The sequence below is a fragment of the Dama dama genome, chromosome 5 (genome assembly GCF_033118175.1).
Source record: "Dama dama isolate Ldn47 chromosome 5, ASM3311817v1, whole genome shotgun sequence".
Taxonomy (NCBI): Eukaryota; Metazoa; Chordata; class Mammalia; order Artiodactyla; family Cervidae; genus Dama; species Dama dama.
The window spans coordinates 11835042-11847282 of NC_083685.1; the positions used below are offsets into that span (position 1 = coordinate 11835042).

Genomic DNA, 12241 nt, shown 5'->3' on the forward strand with positions numbered 1-12241 from the left:
ATTCATCAGTGCCTGCCAGGATTTCCTGCACAATATGTTGTGGACCATATTTGCAGTTATCTCTAGCTTGCTTACAGGCCAAATCCTCATATTCAGTTCTCCAAAGTAGATATTGTCCTCCAGATAAACAAGCCTTAGCAATTGTCTTCCAATCATATGCGGTCATCCATCTAGCTGTCAAAGTGTCCAATAATGTTAAAGTATATGGGGCTGTAGCCCCATATGAGGCACAAGCCTGTTTGAGTTCCTTAATCAATTTTATTGGAAGGGGCTCCCAAGAGGGGCCCTCCTCATCCTCTGAATCAAGTAATACAGGAAAGCAAGCCTCAAGATGGGGGTCAAAATCATCTCCAGGTCCTGAAAGCACCCTTCTTTGCAAAAAGTCCAAGGGAGGACCCTTACCCCTATATGGAGGGGGAGGCATGGGGGGTCGAGATCACCCCATGCTTTTTTTTTACCCTGTTCTAAGGATGCTTTAGGAATTTTAAGATTGAATTTTACAGAAGACCTAATTGGAGATGTATCTCTTAAACTTCTAGGGGCCTCTTTGGCAAAAAAGCACCAATCCTCATCAGAATGATAACGAGCTGCTGCTTCTTCTAAATCTTCCTCATCTTGGGGTGAAAGCTGTTTTTCTTCCTCTTCCCCACCTTCTGGATGACTATTGACGTTCCTAGCAGCTAACATTTGTTTTAACTGTTGATAGCTCGGTTTGGGCTCATCATCAACCTTATTTTCTTTAACTTTTACTCTTTCAGATTCATGAGTCGGATCTAAGGTATCTCTAACCATACTCCACAGGGAGAAGGTATCGGTGGGCACCCTCTCTGGTCCATGTAGAGTATAATAATCTCTTAACTGTTTTCCCACCTTTCCCCATGTATTTAAGTTAACAGTGCCTTCTTCTGGGAACCAAGGGCATTGCCCCTGTACAAATGTGAAAAAAGATTGAATGCTGGCTTTTTTTTTACTTTAATACCTCTCTTGTTTAATAGTTGTAATATCACCCCAATAAAAAGTTGCCTTTCTTTTGGCTCACTGTTACCCATTTTTGTTAGTAATTAGAAGAAGAAAAAGGAGAGGATCTTAATTTTAGAAAAGAATGAAGCTGAAACTTACCCACTTTTTTACCCTGCCTTTCTTATGTAGGGGGGCCTATAACGCCCTCGTGGTGTCCTACCTGAAACCTACCCACATTTTTCGCCCTACCTTTCTTATGTAGCGAGGGCCTATAGTGCCCTAGTGGGGTCCTACCCACCCTCCTCACCCTGCCTGTCTTATGCAGGGGGGACTGCGGTGCCCTGGTGGGGTCCTAGCTGTCCCCAAAACTGGACAATGAGAGACTTACCTTTGGGTCCCTGTTCGGGCGCCACTTGCCGGGGTCCAGCCCCAGCAGGATCAAGGGTACCCTCAGGATGAACGGCGTCAGCGAGAGAGAGAGAGAGAGAGAGAGAGAGAGAGAGAGAGAGAGGGAGACCACCAGGGGTGTGCAGCAGAGTCTGGCAATGCTTTATTTTTTTACCGTAGCTTTTATACCCTAAGTTAGTACATTTCTAAGGGGAGGTGAAAGATAAGCATACAAAGTTTAGTTTAATATTACGTCAGTTTTGTCCTTCACGAAACCAGGGTGTTTTCTGCATACTTCTTTGTTCATGAGAGTCTTCTTTCATAGTGGATCTTTGTACATTATCTTCTGGCCTTGGGGCCTACTAACATTTTATGACCTAGGTGAAAGCAAAACTGTTTTCGGTAGTCTATTCTTTATTGTTCTATTTTGCCTTGAGTTTAGCAGAAAACACAAAAGTTGCAGTCTCATGGTACAGCAGGTTGCAACATAGTAGAAATACAATCCTGTTAATGCAAATGTCAGCCTTTTTTGCAAAAGTTCTCAGCTATTTATCTAAAAAGTTTAGCACGCAAAGACTCTGTAGCTCTGATGAGGCAGCCTCTGTTTTAGCACTCTTGATTAAAATTAACAATTATCTTATTGTTTCCACACTAGGGCTAAACTCTTATTTTTCTAAATCCTTAACTATATTAACAATAGTTTTTACTGGACAACCTCAGCACATTAACAGCAATCAAACGTTGATCTAACGACCACTCTTAGAATAATATGTTTTGTATTCTCTAATAGGGCCTTCTCACCCCCCGAAGGGCTCTGTGCCTATCAGGGCCTTTTGTGATCAGATTCTTTATGCTGTTTATGATTAAGGGGTTGTGAGCAGTCATGTGCATTAGTACACATCTGCCAAACAAGCCAGAGCGCCAGTAAAAGGGTTCTTACTTGAAACATTTCCTTCATTCCTGGCTCCTTCATAGGGAACCAGCATCCAGGAGATTTATTAATTAGGGTTCTATGTTGGTCTTTATTTAGTGAAAGAGGAGCAGGAGAGCTCTCGGCAGGCAACGCAAAGATCTGCAACAGGACGAACAAGGACAACAGCAAGAGGGGGAGGCTACAGGGTGGGGTAGAGGCCAGGGTCAACCTGGAGGGTCTCTTGTAGCCTGAACAGCCTTGCGTTTCAGGTCTTCTCTTCATGACCTTGTCATGGGTGGGATCTCCCATAATGGCTCCCAACAGTGGGGTCTGTTACTGTCCCCATGTCACAGGTGAAAGTGAAACTCTAGCTCAATCATGTTTGACTCTTTGTTAACCCCTGGATCATAAACCTGCCAGGCTCCTCTGTCCATGGAATTCTCCAGGCAAGAATACTGGAGCAGGTTGCCATTTCCTTCTCCAGGGGATCTTCCCAACCGAGGAATTCAAACCAGATCTCCTGCATTGCAGATGGACTCTTCACCATCTGAGCCACCGGGGAATGTCACAGGTGAGGAAGCCAAAGATGCTTAGAGACCTTAATCAGTTCAGTTCAGTTCCGTTCAGTTCAGTCGCTCAGTCATGTCCAACTCTTTGCGACCCCATGAATTGCACCATGCCAGGTCTCCCTGTCCATCACCAGCTCCCGGAGTTGACTCAAACTCATGCCCATCGAGTCGGTGATGCCATCCAGCCATCTCATCCTCTGTTGTCCCCTTCTCCTCCTGCCCCCAATCCCTCCCAGCATCAGGGTCTTTTCCCATGAGTCAGCTCTTCGCATCAGGTAGCCAAAGTATTGCAGTTTCAGCTTCAGCATTAGTCCTTGCAATGAACACCCAGGACTGATCTGCTTTAGGATGGACTGGTTGGATCTCCTTGCAGTTCAAGGGACTCTCAAAAGTCTTCTCCAACACCACAGTTCAAAAACATCAATTTTTCAGTGCTCAGCTTTCTTCACAGTCCGACATCCATACATGACCACAGGAAAAACCATAGCCTTGACTAGATGGACCTTTGTTGGCAAAGTAATGTCTCTGCTTTTTAATATGCTATCTAGGTTGGTCATAACTTTCTTCCAAGGAGTAAGCGTCTTCTAATTTCATGGCTGCAATCACCATCTGCAGTGATTTTGGAGCCCAGAAAAATAAAGTCTGACACTGTTTCCACTGTCTCCCCATCTATTTCCCATGAGGTGATGGGACCAGATGCCATGATCTTAGTTTTCTGAATGTTAAGCTTTAAGCCAACTTTTTCACTCTCCTCTTTCATTTTCATCAAGAGGCTTTCGAGTTCCTCTTCACTCTCTGTCATAAGGGTGGTGTCATCTGCATATCTGAGGTTATTGATATTTCTCCCGGCAATCTTGATTCCAGCTTGTGCTTCTTCCAGCCCAGCGTTTCTCATTATGTACTCTGCATATAAGTTAAATAAGCAGGGTAACAATATACAGCCTTGACGTACTCCTTTTCCTATTTGGAACCAGTCTGTTGTTCCATGTCCAGTTCTAACTGTGGCTTTCTGACCTGCATACAGGTTTCTCAAGAGGCAGGTCAGGTGGTCTGGTATTCCCATCTCTCTCAGAATTTTCCACAGTTTATTGTGAACCACACAATCGAAGGCTTTGGCGTAGTCAATAAAGCAGAAATAGATGTTTTTCTGGAACGCTCTTGCTTTTTCGATGATCCAGTGGATATTGGCAATTTGATCTCTGCTTCCTCTGCCTTTTCTAAAACCAGCTTGAACATCTGGAAGTTCTCGGTTCATGTATTGCTGAAGCCTAGCTTGGAGAATTTTGAGCATTACTTTACTATCGTGAGAGATGAGTGCAATTGTGTGGTAGTTTGAGCATTCTTTGGGATTGCCTTTCTTAGGCATTGGAATGAAACCTGACCTTTTCCAATACTGTGGCCACTGCTGAGTTCTCCAAATTTGCTGGCATATTGAGTGCAGCACTTTCACAGCATCATCTTTCAGGATTTGAAATAGCTCAACTGGAATTCCATCACATCCACTAGCTTTGTTCGTAGTGATGCTTTCTAAGGCCCACTTGACTTCACATTCCAGGATGTCTGGCTCTAGGTCAGTGATCACACCATTGTGATTATCTGGGTCATGAAGATCTTTTTTGTACAGCTCATCTGTGTATTCTTGCCACCTCTTCTTAATATCTTCTGCTTCTGTTAGGTCCATACCATTTCTGTCCTTTATCGAACCGATCCTTTCCTGAAATGTTCCCTTGATAACTCTAATTTTCTTGAAGAGATCTCTACTCTTTCCCATTCTGTTGTTTTCCTCTATTTCTTTGCATTGATCACTGAGGAAGGCTTTCTTATCTCTCCTGGCTATTCTTTGGAACTCTGCATTCAAATGGGAATATCTTTCCTTTTCTCCTTTGCTTTCGCTTCTCTTCTTTTCACAGCTATTTGTAAGGCTGCCTCAGACAACCATTTTGCCTTTTTGCATTTCTTTTCCATGGGGATGGTCTTGATCCCTGTCTCCTGCACAATGTCATGAACCTCCATCCATAGTTCATCAGGCTCTCTGTCTATCAGATCTAGTCCCTTAAATCTATTTCTCACTTCCACTGTATAGTCATAAGGGATTTGATTTAGGTCATACCTGAATGATCTAGTGGTTTTCCCTACTTTCTTCAGTTTAAGTCTGAATTTGGCAATAAGGAGTTCATGATCTGAGCCACAGTCAGCTCCTTATCTTGTTTTTGCTGACTGTATAGAGCTTCTCCATCTTTGGTTGAAAAGAATATAATCAATCTGACTTCGGTGTTGACCATCTGGTGATGTCCATGTGTAGAGTCTTCTCTTGTGTTGTTGGAAGAGGGTGTTTGCTATGACCACTGCGTTCTCTTGGCAAAACTCTATTAGCCTTTTCCCTGCTTCATTCCATACTCCAAGGCCAAATTTGCCTGTTACTCCAGGTGTTTCTTGACTTCCTCCTTCTGTATTCCAGTCCCCTATAATGAAAAGGACATCTTTTTTGGGTGTTAGTTCTAAAAGGTCTTGTAGGTCTTCATAGAACCATTCAACTTCAGCTTCTTCAGCGTTACTGGTTGGGGTTGGATTACCATGATATTGAATGGTTTGCCTTGGAAACGAACAGAGATCATTCTGTCGTTTTTGAGATTGCATCCAAGTACTGCATTTCGGACTCTTTTGTTGACCATGATGGCTACTCCATTTCTTCTAAGGGATTCCTGCCCACAGTAGTAGATATAATGGTCATCAGAGTTAAATTTACCCATTCCAGTCCATTTTAGTTTGCTGATTCCTAGAATGTCAACATTCACTCTTGCCAGCTCCTGTTTGAACACTTTCAATTTGCCTTGATTCATGGACCTAACATTTCAGGTTCCTATGCAATATTGCTGTTTATAGCATCGGACCTTGCTTCTATCACCAGTCACATCCATAACTGGGTATTGTTTTTGCCTTGGCTCCATCCCTTCATTCTTTCTGGAGTTATTTCTCCATTGATCTCAATTAGCATATTGGGCACCTACCAACCTGGGGAGCTCCTCTTTCAGTATCCTATCATTTTTCTTTCTCATGCCGTTCATGGGGTTCTCATGGCAAGAACACTGAAGTGGTTTGCCATTCCCTTCTCCAGTGGACCACATTCTGTCAGACCTCTCCACCATGACCCGACCATCTTGGGTGGCCCCACGCGGCATGGCTTAGTTTCATTGAGTTAGACAGGACTGTAGTCCTGTGATCAGATTGGCTAGTTTTCTGTGATTATGGTTTTAGTGTGTCTGCCCTCTGATGCCTTCTGGCAACACCTACCGTCTTACTTGGGTTTCTCTTACCTTGGACGTGGGGTATCTCTTCAGGGCTGCTCCAGCAAAGCGCAGCCGCTGCTCCTTTCCTTGGCGGAGGGGTATCTTCTCACGGCCGCCCCTCCTGACCTTGAACATGGAGTAGCTCCTCTCGGCCCTCCTGCGCCCCGCAGCAGCCGCTCCTTGGAACTGGGGTTGCTCCTCTCGGCCGCAGCCCCTGTCCTAAGGCATGTGGTAGCTCCTCTTGGCTGCCGCCCCTGACCTCGGAGGTGGGGTAGCGCCTCTTAGTCGCAGCCCCTGCCCTCAGGCGTGGGGAAGCTCCTCTCGGCCGCCGCTCCTGAGCTGTTGCAGCCTGACGCTCTCGGTTGCTACCCCTTACCCTGGGCGAGGGGTAGCTCCTCAAGGCCACGCTTGTGCGTGGTCCGTCGCAGCCGGCGCGCTTGTGCGCGGTCAGTCGCAGCCGGTGCGCTTCTATTAATAGACTTACCTAAAGCCATGAAGCAAGGAAGTGGTGATCCCCTAGGACCGAACTTCAAATTTGTCTAACATGGGAACCCCCAAACTTAATCACCATGCAGTGGGCTCATGTTTTCCTGTTCAGGTTCAGAGATAAGGGCCCAGAAAATTAAGTGAATTTTCCCAGGGCTATAGCCGTGGCCAGTAGCCAGTAGAGAGTTATTCATCATAAACCTAACCAGCAGCTTGGAAATCTGTCCCGCGGAGCGCATTCCGTCCCAATCTCAGACACTATTCAGTCGTCTGTCTCCAAGGCCCAGGGAAACACTGGAGCCTGCTGTCACAGAGCCATCTCCACTGATGAGTTTCAGTCTGTTAGTACTGCCAGTGTTCACGGCTCCACTTCCAGCCCAGGAATCTTCTGCAAGCCGGAAGCCATCCAGGGAACACGGGTTCTCAAAAAGGACAAAAGAGGACTGAGTAATCCTTCAAAAATGGCCATAGGGGGACTTTCTCTTGCAAAAGAGTTGGCCACAACTGCGTGACTAAACAACAACAACTGCTTGCTAATCTTGCTTTTTAAGGACAGCGATCTGGTCTCAGACTCATCTTGCCTGGGTCCCAGTATCTAGCTGGAATGAAATAACATCAGGAGGTAGAAATTGTTATCTTCTGTTTAATGAGTTGAAACAGATTTTCCAGTTACAGCAGAGATATAAAAGTTTCCTTTTTAATGAGAAGTACTTAAGAATGAAAGTGTACTTAAAGAAAATAACTGAGTTGATAATAGCACAGCCTGGTCTAGAGATCTGATAGAAATCACAAAGCTGACATTCCAGCGAGAGGGATTTGGGCGCCATGGAGTTGGAACCAGCTGGCATGAAGGTATCTCTTGTTACCCATCACCGCAGCATCAGGCTGCCCTGTGCTCCCCGTGTCATCATCAGTTACATGCTGCGTCTTTGTAATTCGCCAATAATACCTGTCACCTGAGAAACCTGTATGCGTGTCAAGAAGCAACAGTCAGAACCCTCTATGGAACAACTGACTGGTTCAGAATTGAGAAGAGAGTACCACAAGGCTGTTGTCACCCTGTTTATTTCACTTATACGCAGAGCACATAATTCGAAATGCCAGGCTGGCTGAATCACAAGCTAGAATCAAGATTGCCAGGAGAAATATCAATAACCTCAGATATGCAGATGATACCACTCTAATGGCAGAAAATGTTGATATCTGGCAGAAAACAACAAAATTCTGTAAAGCAATTATCCTTCAATTAAAAAATAAATTAATTTTTAAAAACTTAAAAAAGAAAGTGAAGAGGAACTAAAGTGCCTCTTGATGAGGTTGGAAGAAGAGAGTGAAAAAGCCAGCTTAAAACTCAACGTTAAAAAAACTAAGATCATGGCATCTGGTCCCATCACTTCATGGCAGATAGAAGGGGAAAAGGTGGAAGCGGTGACAGATTTCCTCTTCTTGGGCTCTAAAATCACTGCAGATGGTACTGCAGCCATGAAATTAGAAGATCATTGCTTCTTGGCAGGAAAGCTTTGACAAATCTAGACAGTGTGTTAAAAAGCAAAGATATTACTTTGCCAACAGAAGTCTGTATAGTCAAGGCTATGGTTTTTCCAGCAGTCATGTATGGATATGAGAGCTAGACAGTAAAGAAGGCAGAGCACCAAAGAATTGATGTTTTCGAATTGTGGTGCTGGAGAAGACTCTTGAGAGTCCCTTGAACTACACGGAGATCAAACCAGTCAATCCTAAAGGAAATCAACTCTGAATATTCATTGAAGGGACTGATGCTGAAGCTGAAGCTCCAGTACTTTGACCATCTGATGTGAAGAGTTGACTCATTGGAAAAGACCCTGATGCTGAGTAAGATTGAAGACAGAAGAAGAAGAGGACAACAGAGGATGAGCTAGTTGGATGGCTTCACTGATTCAGTGGACATGAACTCTGGCAACCTCCGGGAGATGGTGAGGGCCAGGGAAGCCAGGCATACTGCAGCCCAGGGGGGTCTCTAACAGTCGGACATGACTTGGCAACTGAATAACAGCAGCACCCACAAAAGTTTCCAAAGCATGTGAGCACTTGACTCCAAAATAGAAAAACCAACGAGAGGTGATTCAGAGCTTACCCTGAAATGATTTAGTCTGTCTCCCTCACCTGCTGTTTTTTTTTTTGGCACTCGGCCTGTGGGATCTTAGTTCCCTGACCATTTATCAAACCCAGGCCCCTGGCTGTGAGAGCACTGAGTCCTGAACACTGGACTGCCAAGGAGTTCCTAAGAGTTAGTATTTAAATGGCATTCATTAAAATGAGATGCCCCTCATACCCACCCACACCCAGACATGCACAGACACTCTGTCTCTCTCTCAAGCTTGTTTTTTCACATCCTTTGACTTCTCCATAGACTAGGGCTGGATTTGAGGGTACTTGTAGGTGCTGGATTTTCTTCTCCTTTTTCTCCCCAGGGAGAAACATACATAATTTACCTCAAACCTTTTTTTTTTTTAAACTCCAAACTGTTCTGAGAGGGAAAGTAATACAACATCCCACAAGCCCATTTGAATGAAAATGAGGTATAATTTGCATGATAAAGATATATTTCCATTTATAAAATTCAGCAGCAGAATTAATGACAAATAAAGGGATGATCCAATTAAAGTCCCCCCTCCATTAACAGTAGTGCTTTACTCTTGGGGCAGGAATCTTAAAAGGAGAGGCTTGTGTTGGAAGCGATTTAAATATTAAGGTTGGTGGCATTAAAAAGGACATGAAGTGATCACATTAGAATTCAAGGAAAAGAAATTCTCCAGTGATTTTTGTCATCAGAAGTCAGACGTGTTTCCCCCAGTCCCAGTTCCACTGACTTTTTCTTGTTCACCCAAATGAGCTGTCAGGAACTGATGGGCATCATCATAATCAAAGAAAACAAGTTTGCCCTTTAAAGCAAAAGAGATAATTTGGCTGAAAGCAAATTGGGAACATTTTCTTCAACACTGCATTCGATGCTGCACTCCAAAGAATTCGACCATTCTGATTTATGCTTGAGAGCTTTGGGGGGCAATGGGGAGACATGCCTTCATGAAACACTTTGTTCACATCCATCCTGTGGCCGGAGGGGGAGGGGGTGCAGATATCCTTCATCCCTAGAGAGGCTGAGGAAGCTCTATGGATATCCCTAAAATGTTATTTTCAGGAAAAGCTTGAAGCAACTCACAAGATTGTTTGAGGAGCAGAAAGCGGGTGGGAATCAAAGAGATGCAAGATGGAGCACCTCCCTTTCAGTCCAGCGGTTAAGACTCCGAGCTCCATGTGCAGGGGACACGTGTTCAAAATCGGGTCGGATCCCACATGCTGCATGGCATGAAGCCAAAAAAAAAAGAAAAACCAGAGAGAGAGGATTGAACAGATACTTCCTGTTCAACAAAGCAAAGAGTAAACAGAGAGAAGTGGAGGGAGTCCAAGAAACAAGAAACACCTAAAGGGCCAAAGAACAGGAAGAAAGGCAGCCATATCAGGTGCTAGGCAACTGACAACACAACTTCATCCCCGCCTTCCATAGTTGCTGAATTTTCACATACGTCTGTTCCATATCCCAAACTAGGTTATAAATTCTGGGAGGACAGGAAATACCTTCCATCTTTTTTAATATCCCTGGGTGCTCAATAAATACCCAAATGGGTGACCCCTTGGACGATCTTTCTTGCTGGGAGCAGCAGCAGATGTAAGCAGACCACTTAAAGAACACTTTAATCATCAAACAAGCAACATCAAGGCCCCTGCTCAGTGGCAGAGAGGCTGCTGAGAAGGAAACAGGCTGGGAGCTCTCAAGGGTGAACACAGATAACTGGGTGGTACGTTGGATGTGGGAGAGGAGGCAGAGTTCGGGTGACACTCAGGTTTCTGGCTTGAGCAATTTGGGTGGCAGAATTGCTGACCATCCAGACAAGGGGTACTGGATAGACAAGGTGAGGAGTGGAGACGTGGTGGGGTCCATCTTCGACACGGTATGTTGGGAGGTCCAGCCGATCCCGGCCATCTGGATTTCCAGGGAGGGGCAGGGTGGTGGGAGATGCAGACTGGGAAACCACTGAAGTCTTGAGCTTAGGATTTCGTTTTCCCCCAGAAAATAATACTTGTTATTTATTGAGCACTCACAATGTCCAGGATCTGTGCCAGAAACTTCCCCTGTGATGATACCTGTCTAATGACTGAGGAAGCCCAGGCTTAGTGGGATTAAATAGCCAGCCCAGGGTCCCACAGCCAGGATATGAAACTCACATGGGGTTGCTGAAAGCTTAGTACTCTTAGCCATCCAGCCATATAGGCAACACCAATGACTGATTTCTGACTGCTACCATAGGTATTTTTTTTTCCTGAAAGTCTTTTAAGCTTTTAATTTTGTAGTAATTATAGATTTACGGAAAAGTAGCAAAGATAATACAGAGAATTCCCCTGTAACCTTCGTTCAGCTCCCCCAGATGTTAATCTTACATAACCATGGTTTGTCAAAACTAAGAAATTAAAATTGATACAATGCTAGGAACTAAACTATCAACTTTATTTGCCTATCATCAGTTTTCCTACTAATGTCCTTCTTGTGATCCACGAGCCACTTCAGTATACTCTGTTGCACCTGGCAAAACAGTTTTTCTTTTTTTAAAAAAGTATTTATTTATTTGGCTGTATGAGGTCTTTGTTGTGACACACAGGATCTTCATCATGGCACTCTGGCTTCTCTCTAGCTGTGGCATGGGCTGAGTTGCCCCCTTGGCATGTGGGATCTTAATTCCCTGACCAGGGATTAAACCTGAGTCCCCTGCATTGGAGTGCGGATTTTTAACCACTGGACCACCAGAGAAGTCCCTGAAACAGTATTTTTTTTTTTAATATAGTTTTAAACATTGACATATACTTGACCTACAATATTTGTCAGTTTCAGATATATGGGACAGTGGTCCAGTTTCATATATATACACACATATATATACATACACATACATATATACACATACAACTTTTAAGATTTTTTTCCATTATAAGTTATTACAAGATATTGAATATAGTTCCCTGTTCTGTACAGTAAATCCTTTTTGTTTAGCTATTTTACATACAGTAGTGTGGATCTGTAAATCCCATACTCCTAATTTATCCCCACACCCACCTCCTTCCCCTGTGATAAACGGAAGTTTGTTTTCTATGTCTATGAGTCTGTTTCTGTAGCAAAACAGTTTTCTAAGTTGTGCTTTGAAGTCATCGATCCTCCCCACCCCGATTTCTAAAATACATTCTTAAAAGCCAATGCAGATACACTGTGCTTGTCCTAGTGCTGTTTGCTCTCAGCACTATTATTTGCTGTCTCTCTTCTGCTCTGTCTCTGGCTGTCCACCCCTGCTGGTTGCATTGCCCAGGCTCCCTTGTCAGCTGGTTTCCCCCTGGATTTGGTCTAGAGGAGGTGCTGGTGTTAGATTGGAGGACTTGACGAAGGGAGGAGCCAGATTTCCGCCTCTTCTCTCTGCTTTGGGCTGCATTTCCAGCAGAGGCCACAGCTCCACTGGGGCTACAGTGACTCCCGGGCAGGAAATGGCTGTGGTTCCAGCTTCCTCCGGGGGACCCTGATCCCCAGACCCGCCCCTCCTCCTCCTCCTTTGTGGCTT

At 44.5% G+C, this 12241-nt stretch overlaps 1 protein-coding gene across 1 annotated transcript in view; it reads left to right on the plus strand.

Moving 5' to 3' along the window:
- IQCD (IQ motif containing D) overlaps positions 1 to 12241 on the plus strand; it is a 48448-nt gene that overhangs the window by 26267 nt on the left and 9940 nt on the right. The window lies entirely within an intron of this gene.